General features: G+C 44.7%; 1 pseudogene across 1 annotated transcript; it reads left to right on the forward strand.

Annotated features, from left to right (window-relative positions):
• The first annotated feature begins 6,462 nt into the window (after positions 1-6,462).
• Positions 6,463-6,617, forward strand: LOC308246989 (large ribosomal subunit protein eL39-like; annotated as a pseudogene). Its single transcript has one exon. The product of its transcript is annotated as a large ribosomal subunit protein eL39-like (transcript).
• The last annotated feature ends 4,507 nt before the right edge of the window (positions 6,618-11,124 follow it).

The raw sequence follows: 11,124 nt of genomic DNA on the forward strand, positions 1-11,124 counted from the left end.
AGGTGGAGTCTCAGGGCAGAAGCAGACAGTCTTGGCTTCCCATCAGCCTTGCCCTTGCACATGCGCCTCCAGACCTCTGCTTTCCCCGGCTTTTGAGTCTCCGCCCGAGAGTCCAGATTCCCCCTGCAAGAGCGTGGGTCCCCAGGGGCTTGCCTGGAACTGGGGTTCAGTGCAGTCAGAATTGGGGTTCAGTGCAGTCAGGAGCTTCCGACTCCCTTCCACTAGGGAAAGCCTGTGGCAACCTCCGCAGTCTTTGTGCACACTGGCGTGCGTGCCTCCAGAACCCTGTCCGCCGGGGCTCCCCTGGGTCTCCCCCAGGTCTGCGGGTGCCTTTCTCTCTACCTGACAGTCCAGACTCCCCCTGTATGAGCCTGGGTCCACGGGGTTTCACCCGGAACTGGGGTTCAGTGCAGTCAGAACTGGGATTCAGTGCAGTCGGGGACTTCCTTCCCCCTCCCGCCAGAGAACGTCAGCCAGGCTCTCAGCCGCCCTTACTCTCTGCGCGCACAAAGACCCTTTGCCGTACCTCCAATTCTCTGTGAGCTTCTCTCTTTCCTTCTAGTTGTAGAATTTCCACTCAGCCAGCTTTCCTGTGGTTCTAGATGGTGTCCGTTCGGTCTTTTAGTTGTAGTTTTGAAATTGTTGTGCGAGGCAGCAGTTTAGGTGCTTACCTATGCCTCCATCTTGGTTTCTCAAAGAGGACATTTTCCATCTTCTATGTGGAAGATCAGACACATCTCTGCATCATGACTTTTCATGCAAATGATATTGCCAAAAAGTGCCAAACCTTAGGCCTTCTTTCTGTACACAAAATAATTATGTATTTTAAAAGAACAAAATTATATTTACAATAGTTTCATTAGTAGCTTATAACAGTATCATATTTAAATAAACATGTTTATATTCTTAAAAACTTAATTACTTTGGAGTTTTGTGTTATTCTTTTTTTAGAGAACTTTTTAGTTTATCTGAGCCAAACATGACAAATACCAACAGCAAGATCTCAAATCCTGAGAATAGCAAGGTGTTTTTTTCTATCAGATTTTTGTTTGTGTTTATCTTTTGCTTAATCCCTTCTTTTTCACCCTGTACCCCAACACGTCCCCTCTGACAGCTGTCAGTCTGTTCTCTGTTCTGTGTATCCATGAGTCTGTCTTTACTTTTTTAGTTTATTTTGTTCATCAGATTCTACATATAAGTGAAAATATATGCTACTTGTCTTCCTCTGACTGGCTTATTTCACTTAGGATAATGCTCTCCAGGTCCATCCATGCTGTCTTAAAAGGTGAGATTTCCTTCTTTCTTCTTCTTCTTTCTTCTTCTTCTTTCTTCTCCTCCTCCTCCTTCTTCTTTTTGGTTATTCCTCACCAGAGGATATTTTTTTCTATTGATTTTTAGAGAGTGTGGAAAGGAGGTGGGAAGAGAGGGAAGAGAGAGAGAGAAACACATTGATGTGAGAGAAACAATCAATTCATTGCCTCATGCATGCACTCCAACCAGAGCCAGGGAGCAAACCTGCAACCTAGGAATTGAACCTGTGACCCTTCCGTGCTCAGGCCAGTGCTCTACCACTGAGACACCCAGGCCAGGGCAAGATTTCCTTCTTTTTATGGCCAAGCAGTGTTCCATTGTGTAAGTGTACCACATGTTTTTATCCACTCATGTGCTGAGGGGCACTTGGGCTGCTTCCAAATCTTGGCTATTGTAAGTAGCACTGCAATGAACATAGGGGTGCGTACATTCTTTCCAACCAGTGTTTCAAGTTTCCTCGGATATATTCCCAGAAGTGGAATCATTGGCTTATAAGGCAGTTCCACTTTTAATTGTTTGCGATATGGAGATTTATTTTATAACCCAGCAGAGAATTCACAGCATTTCACTGTTCCTCTATGTTAGGGGTAAATATTACCAGTGATTCTGCTAGAACTTCTTGTGGAAACAGAGAATGTAAGGGTCACTCTTCAGTTAGCAGGCATTTTGTATTGGTCTCACACATTACCCTGATGCTGTGGATGCAAACAAATGATCTGGGACTTAACCAATGAGAATCTTATGATTTCTCCAAATCCCCCACCCAACACAGTGACTTTCCTGTGATCCCTCCCCCAACTCGCCTCCTTCAGTGAGAAGTAAGTCTTCAGGGCAGAAACATCTCTACTTCTCAAAGTTGTTGTATTTCCCCACAGACAATGGATCAGTATTCAGAACATGTAATGAATGCCTACAAATAATAAGGATCAGTCTAATTCTCCTAAATTTGGGCAATGGTGAATAAGCCTGTAAAAAGATTGAACGTGCCAGGCCAGTGGGGCTCAGATGGTTGGGCATTGTCTTATGGATGGAGAGGTCAGGGCCCATGCCTGGGTTGGGAGTTCACTCCAGGTGGGGACACCTGTGGTGTTGAGCAGTATATTCAGTGCATGGGGGAAACAACCAATCGCTCACACCAATGTTTCTCTCTTTTGCTCTCTCTTTCTCTCTAAGAACAGCATGTCCTCAGGTGAGGATTTAAAAAGAAAAAAAAAACCCTAGCCAGTTTGGCTGAGTGGATAGAGGGTAGTCTTGGGGAATGAAGGATTCTGGGTTTGATTCTGGTCAAGGGCATGTACCTCAGTTTCAGCCCCAGCCCTGGTCAGGGTGGGTAGGAGGCAACCAATCCATGTGTCTCTCTCACATTGATGTCTCTCTGTCCCTCCTCCTCCCTTCCACTCTCTCTAGAAATCAATGGGAAAATATCCTCAGGTGAGGATTAACAAAAAATAATAAAAATAATAAAAAATAAAAGATTGAACGTGCCCCAGATCATCAAGATAAAACAAACAATGGGATACTCTGCACACCCATAACATTGACAAAATCTCAGTATCTCTGTAAGAAGTGGTAGGCACGAAATGGAATGCCAGCCATTCTCTTACATTGTTAGTAAGAGAATAATTGAATCACTCCTTTCACATATATGTCACCACATCCCGACAGTGGATGAGAGTTTCTCCTGCTACTCAGAAGTGCCAGTGTTAGTTAGGCTGGCAAATGTGGACCAAAAGCATCAAGGTATGTGTTTGTTTATTCTAGTGTTATGTGTCAGAGCAAAGGATGAACAATAAGATACCCTACTGAAGCAGAACGTATTTTTCAACATTGTTTAAAGATTTCTATTTCTCCCTACTGGAGGCAGAATAATCTGAACTCTCAAAGGAAATGAAATAACCAAAATGTCTAGTGAAATGCTCTTAAACTTTTCATATATATATTTGAGGACTATTGGTTGACTTACAATAATATTAGCCACATAAGTTTAAATCTGTCCACATATATTTAAAAATAATACTGATCAACAAAAAGGGCAAAAAAACCCCCATAACCTATATCTTCCGCATATCAAAGAAATGAAAAATACCTAAATCCATCAGTTCCTTTCAGTCTAAGGGACATTATCAGAACAAATGTTGAAACTTGAATGGGGTCTGAGGATTGGATTGCAGTAATGTGTTGATGTGAAATCAAATCTACTTTTGTGATTGTGTTGAGGTGATATTGCAGAGTGTCCTGATTTGTAGGAGATACACACAAATGTATATGGCATCAGAGGACATCATGAAAAATGGGGACCTCAGTGTGACAGGTTCCTGACTTATGGCTCAGGAAGAGAAGTTCTCTGTACAGTACCACAACTTCTGTATCAGTTTGTGCTTGTCTGAGAAGGTTTTATAGTTATTAAAAATGGGAATTTAAGAAAACCATGATTTTCAGAATTTGATGCAAGAAAATAACTAGCTCAACAAATACAGTACAGGTCCTGCTGCTTGGTCAAAGGAAGAACTCCCCCGCCCCCGCCTTGTTCCCTTCTCACCTTTCTGTGCTGCAGCCTTGTCAGCTGCTCCCCCCTCCACCTCATCAGCATGGCCAGCCCCGGCCTTCTAGAGAGAAAGCAGCTCAGGCCTGGAATGGGAGGTGTGCAGACTCTCTCTTACAGATCCTGACCCCACTGTGATGCAGGAGCTTCCAGGTAACCAAGTCAGAAAAGGGCTTTCGACCCGCCAAGTCGTGTGTGTGTGTGTGTGTGTGTGTGTGTGTGTGTGTGTGTGTGTGTAATCCTCCCTTTCTGTCCCATTTCACATCCTGAAATTTCCAATACCCCAAGGTCAAGTCACTGCCCTATTTGCTCTTCCTCACCATCATGACTAGGCTTTCTGTTCACAGACCACAAGGATGTGAATGGATAAATAGAGAGATAGATGATAGATAGATAGATAGATAGATAGATAGATAGATAGATAGATAATAGATAGATATACAGATTTATTATAAAGTATTAGCTCATGTGATATGGTAACTGTCAAGCCCAAAACCTGCAGTGTAGGCCAGCATCCTGGATCCCAGGAGAGCCAGTGGTGCACATGAATTCTGAAGACAGTCTGCTGAAGAATTCCCTCTTCGTTGTTTTTTTTGTTTGTTTGTTTGTTTGTTTGTTTTTGTTTTTTAGTGGGGGAGTGGCTGGAGGGTGGAAGGAAATCAGTCTTCCCATCCTTTTCAGGCCTTCAACTGATTTGACAAGGCCTACCAACATGTGGAGGACAATTCTCTTAACTCCAAGTTCACCAACTTATTATATGTCTCCAGGCTACATTAGTCATCTCCTCTCCCTTCCCCTGTGTCCTAACACCATAGTCCACAGTCAGAATATCACACCTGCTGAGAGGGGCTTGTATATTTTGTGCCCCATACTTCATGTGGTCATTGGAAATGCAATGTGTCCCTTTGGCAATTGTATAAAACAGAGTACACTAGTCTAGGACATGCTGGTACTCGATCATTCTGTGCTAAATTGAATTCCCTTGGGGAACAGGAGCTGGAGGAGGGTTCTCCTCAGGTGTGGGTCTCACCGTAAACATAATCACCCTTGGCAACCCATCCTGACTCCATGCTTGCAACCCCACCTCTATTCACTTCATCACTAAGATCACTCTGGCCATCCCCAATAGGGAAACACTAATGCATTCTTGCCTTGGCTCTTGTGAGGGCAGCAGGTATTGTGGGCAGAAATGTGAGGGAGGAGGTTGGTGTCCAGTAGCTCCGGCTGAGGGGATGAGGGGAGGTCTTAGCTTGGTGTAAGGACTAGGAAGTCCTGAGTCCCACTCTGCCCCCATCCATAAGCCTTCTCCCCATTAAATAAGCAACATAGACCAAGGCCTCCTGCTCTGCATATTCACCTAGTGAAGACAATGAGATCCTTGTGACAGTAAGTTCAATTGTCCTGAGGCTGAAGGCAGGTGGAGGAAGCCTATGCCAGGCCTCTCTCTACTTAAACTGAGGGACATAGAATAGCAGCAAACTCTATGAACTAACAGATATAAAAGATTTAGAAGGTTCTGGACTGATTCACTAGAGCCATTATGCAAAAGGGGCCTGTGCTGTGTGCTTTGGAAGACAAGAGACATGTAGGGGTGGGCAGGACACAGGCTTGGTTGGGGTTAGACCTTGGTGGATCCAGGTGATCTGTGTGTAACAAGAGACTCCATGCATAGGGCTGGGGGACAGAAGCCTGGATTTAATCCCTGGGAGGAGGCAACCAGGAAGGGCCTGGGAGGCTCATCCCTCAAGGCTGGGTTAAGGAGGTAAGTGACTGGGACAACAGGAGGGAGGAAGGAGGCTGGCATGAAAGACCTGGCAAGAAGGCCAGGTGGGAGAAGGATGGACCTCTCTGGACACCTGCACATCCTGGTTCACCTCAATGCTTGTTCCTGGCCCCCAGACTCACACCAGACCCCAGGAGCTGGTGGAATTGGCTCCTGAAGCTATATTAGTGGATGGGGACTATAGCCCACATGTCTACACACGGGAATCAGGTATCTGGATGAATTTCTGGCTGACGTGCCTGTGCTAGTTTCTTCATCTTTCCATGATCCCATTTCACATTTGTGACATAGGAAATGCTACCTGATGGACTGAGATTAAATGAGGAGATCATGCAAGTAGCCTGGTGCTGCCCTCCTGGAGGTTGGGGGCCAGGGTCTCCATGGATGAGAGAGATGGGCCATGCACTGCAGTCCATTGCACATCCTCTGTCACTTGAGCTGCCTTTGAATGTGTGGGTTTAAAACCATTCACAAGACCCTCTGAACAAGAATCGGGAGAGCTTCTCAGACTCAAGAGGCCATGGTTTTACCCTGGTTTAGGATGATTATCCCCAGAGTACTCCCACATTACCTCAATGAGGGTTGGTGCTGTGTGGATGGTTGAATGAATGAGACCAGTGTGAGGATGAAAAGGCTAAAGAGGCTAAAACCATTTGCAGAACGGAAAGCCTTAAGTACCCTGACCCCTATCAGAGGCCTCCAGGTGGCACTGTAGGTCTTTCCATTCTTGTCTGCAGAACAAGCTTGGAAATAAAAATCCTGAATCAGTATCTAACATATTCCAGCTCTTTCTCCATCATCAAGGTGCGTTCCGTTCTCCTTCACCATGTCTTCCCACAAGAGTTTCAGGATCAAGAGGTTCCTGGCCAAGAAGCAAAAGCAGAACCGGCCCATTCCATAATGGACTCGATGAAAACTGGTAATAAAATCAGGTACAACTCAAAGAGGAGACATTGGAGAAGAACCAACCTGGGTCTATGACGAATCACACATGAGAGATGACTCACATATTTATGCTGTATCCAGGTTACCTACACCTTTAAATGATTGAAAAGATAGCTACTGTCGGAACAGTTGGAGCACTTTAATTGGAAAATTAGTGGACTCATGATTCTGCTCTGTTGATTTTTTTTTCCTGCAGTAGTAGGTTGGTTCAGTGGTAAATGTGTGAGACCTTTTATTTTATTTTTATTTTTTTAAAAATATATTTTATTGATATTTTACAGAGAGGAAGGGAGAGGGACAGAGAGCTAGAAACATCGATGAGAGAGAAACATCGATCAGCTGCCTCCTGCACACCTCCTACTGGGGATGTGCCCGCAACCAATGTACATGCCCTTGACCGGAATCGAACCGGGGACCCTTCAGTCCGCAGGCGGACGCTCTATCCACTGAGCCAAACCGGTTTCGGCTGTGTGAGACCTTTTAAAAAAATAATAATAAAAATAAAACGTATTCCAAAGAGGAATTATTTTTGTTAACAAAATGCCTTGAGCCCTAGCTAGTTTGGCTCAGTGGATAGAGCATCAGCCTGCAGAGTGAAGGGTCCCAGGTTCAATTCTGGTCAAGGGCACATGCCAGGGTTGCAGGCTGGATCCTCAGCAGTGGGTGTGCAGGAGGCAGTCAATCAATGATTCTCTCTCATCATTAATGTTTTTATCTCTCTCTCCCTCTCCCTTCCTCTCTGAAAGCAAGAAAAATATTTTTTTTTAAAAGGCCTTGGGCTCTACTGGGTTAGAAATGGCTAGAAAAACATCATTGATGACAGGACAGCTAAGAATGTCTTCTGCCCCTTTTATTAAGACGGAAGTGCTCTTGCCCTAACTGGTTTGGCTCATGGATAGAGCGTCGGCCTGTGGACTCAAGGGTCCCAGGTTCGATTCCAGTCGGGGGCATGTACCTTGGTTGCGGGCACATCCCCAGAGGGGAGTGTGCAGGAGGCAGCTGATTGATGTTTCTCTCTCATCGATGTTTCTAACTCTCTGTCCCTCTCCCTTCCTCTCTGTAAAAAAATCAATAAAATATATTTAAAAAAAAAAAAGACGGAAGTGCTCTTAGAAATGAAAATCTCGAGTCTTTTAGGAAAAGAAGGAATGATTGTGAAATCAGGAAAGGAACAGAAAGGGATAGGTGGCCAGGAGAATGAGGTGGAGGAAGGGGGCTGGAGGGCTGAGGGAATTCTAAGAACATTGGGAGAAAGTGCAGAGCCCACAGGTAACTGATTAGGGTGTGAGGACGTGGTAGCTCATTAAAGGTCTAATGCCTTCCTTGTGTGGGTGTATGTGTGTAATTAAAGATTGGATGGATGGATGGATGGGTTAATTTCTTAGTGAACTTCCTATCTTGAGAGTCAATGGCAGCATCAGATATCCCACCATCCTCGTTTCCCATCCCACCTCCCTCAGGGCAGTAGTCCCCACCCAAGCTAAGCAATGATTCAGTCTTCTTGGACTCTTAGATGGTTTCCAAATGTCTAGGCATCTGAAAGCATTCCAGGCCTTCTCACCTTCCTGTGTTTTAGTTAACCTTTAACCAGTTCAAAGGTCACTTTTTAAAATTTCTTTATTGATTAAGTTATTACATATGTGTCCTTATCCCCACATTACCCCCCATCTCCCCCACTCATGCCCTCATCCCCCTGTTGTCTGTGTCCATGGGTTAGGCCTCTATGCTTGCATATAAGTCCTTGGGTTGTCTCCCCCCAAAGGTCACTTCTTATGAAGCCTTCACCTCTTTTCTCAGACTGAATTAAGCACCCCCAATTCTGTCATCCTTAAAATGGTCTACCTAAGTCAACATGTCTAACTGAATGATAACCAGACATTTGCTGTCTCCCTCAGTACATTTGCTGTCTCTCTCAGTACAATATGAGCTCCATAAGGACACAGCACAACCCCTGTTAATCTTTACACCCCTGTACCTGATAGTGACTGTCACATAGTGAGTCAGTAAATATGAGGGCGACGTGCTGCCTGGACAAAGTAGGTGTTGAGGGAGGTGTCTTTTTTATTCGACAGGGCTTTTGTTTTTCTCTTTGTTTTAGTACCACCATTATAGTCCTCAGCCATCCTGACATACACAGAGATCATCATATTGATCATCTCAGTCTTCTTCTGCATCTGCATTGTCATCCTGGTCCTTTGGAAATTAGGCATCGTGGAAGGTGAGAAGCAGGCTGGCCTCTGGCTCTAGGGCAGGACATAGTCTGTTAAGGACTTGGGGGAGGTGAGCTATGGTCTCCCCAAGCCCCTGTCCCCTGGCCCATCTCTACATAGAAGTGATGCACTCACTTTCTTAGTGCTGAGCCCCCACACTCCACAGTAGCCATTGGAAATCATGTCTATGAAAGTGTAAGGGGTCAATGGGGGTACAGGGAGACATATGTAATACTTTCAACAAGATTTAATAAAAACAAAAACAATGCTTTTCCTACAAAAGTGGCAAATTTTAAAATCATACCTAATTGTTAGTTAGCCTTATATCATATTACTGTGTTTATTTTTAACATTCATAGTTATTATAACTAGTATTTTAAAAGTCTGATGATACCTTCAGGGGCCATTCTTTTCACAAGTGAAAGTTCCTCCTCATAACCAGCCTCCTTAGGCTCTCTGAGGCCTAAGGCAAAGAGAAATCCTTACGTTGCTTCAGGGCAGCCCACAGTGACCACTGCTGTTGGGGTAAAGACCTCAGAGGTGAGGGAACCTGCAGCCCGTGGTGGTAGCCTTTAGGGCTAAGAGGACACTTTTCTCAGCCTCAAAGTCACTCAGATACAGACCCTACATTTTTTAAAAATTTCTCCTTTTCATTGAATGACAAGAAACATTGGGCTAATGTTTCCCCCTTTCTTCAATTTTGACCTTCTAGTTCTTCCTCCACCTCAGTTCTGGATCTGAAATCTATAGGTTCCTAAATGTCAGCTCTGAAAATAAAACATGAGGGTAGAGACTGCCATTTTTCTATCCAGTTATTTATTTATTTTTGTCTTTCTAAAGATACCTTTACCAGTGTACAATTCAGAACATTCAAGTGTGCCATCAAAAACTTTCCGGACATGCTAAAAAGCAAGAAAATGTGATCCACCATCAAGAAGAAATATGCATCAGTAAGCGCCGACTCAGAAGCTGCTCATAGGCAGCTAGGACTCTCCAGTGTAGCCTCCTCTGGGTGGCATTTTCATACGCCTTGTTATGTCAGTAAAACACATCTCCTCTTGGTGTCATATACTCTAACTAGAAGCCCGGTGCATGGATTCGTGCACTGGTGGGGTCCCTCAGCCTGGCCTGTGGATATCCTCCGAGGGGTCCTGGATTGCATGAGGGCGCAGGCCAGGCCGAAGGACCCCACTGCTGCATGATGGGGGCTGGGGAGGCACTGCTGGACGGCTCCAGGACATGTACAGGCGTCTCACCCAGTCCTGATTGGCTGGACCCCAGCAGCAAGCTAACCTACCGGTTGGAGCATTTGCCCCCTGGTGATAAGTGTGCATCATAGATACCTGTGGAACGGTCACTTAAGCTTGATAGATAGATAGATAGATAGATAGATAGATAGATAGATAGATTGAAGGCCACTCCACAGGCTATAGAGATAATTCATCAGGTCCCCATATTGGGCTGTGTTCATATTTCTAGTTTTGTTTGTGGAAACCTGAGTAAATGTGACTACTGATTTTTATATTTTTCAACAGCACTGTGTTACCCAAGTACAACATCTCAGGAACCTAATGTGGAAACAATCAGGGATGCTGGAGGTGAAGGACTGAGGATGGTGCCTGTTGGTTCTCCAGTTGAGCTAGTCCATTCATCTGGAGCAGTCCCAGAAGTCACAAGAATCTGTGGAGAGCCCCTTCTCCCCAAGAGCTCATGCCCCTTTGAATGGATGCCCTCAGCAGGTCCAGTTGGTTAGTAAAAAAAAAAAAAAAAGGTTGGCTTTATTGACTGTGCCAGGCAGTGGCTAACTGGAGACTTCAGTATAATATTGTGAAGACACTAAGAGTTCCAGAGTTCTCTATTATCCTTTCCTTTCTGGATTGATACAAACTTTATTTTCCCTCAAACCTTGTTTTCTCCTTTTGGATCCTAGAATGCTGATGCTGCAAATGAACAGGCGAGACCCCTGCACGCCACCCGTGGAAGTGCAGTGAGAGTCAGCATGCATCTGGTTAGTGGAACTGCCAAGATGAATACATGAAAAGCCGGTGCTGACCTACGCAGTTTTACATGTCATAATGTTAAATATGTCTGCAGTGGGTTTATTCCCCAGACGAGAGCAGTGGAGCATCTGTTGTGTTGAGGTGAGGAGTATTAGGGAGTGAAATTGAGAAGCCCTGGTAGGTTGATAGTCGTCATTCCCCTTATTAATTTATAAAGACTGAAATATAGAAATATAATAGAATAAGTTGTATTGAGTCAGCTGCCCTGACTCAGGTGTGGCTGGCCAAGAACCACTGTTTAGAACAAGAGCAGAGTGGGCTTTTTGGGCACTT

The sequence above is a fragment of the Plecotus auritus genome (genome assembly GCF_963455305.1).
Source record: "Plecotus auritus genome assembly, chromosome: 4".
Lineage (NCBI taxonomy): Eukaryota > Metazoa > Chordata > Mammalia > Chiroptera > Vespertilionidae > Plecotus > Plecotus auritus.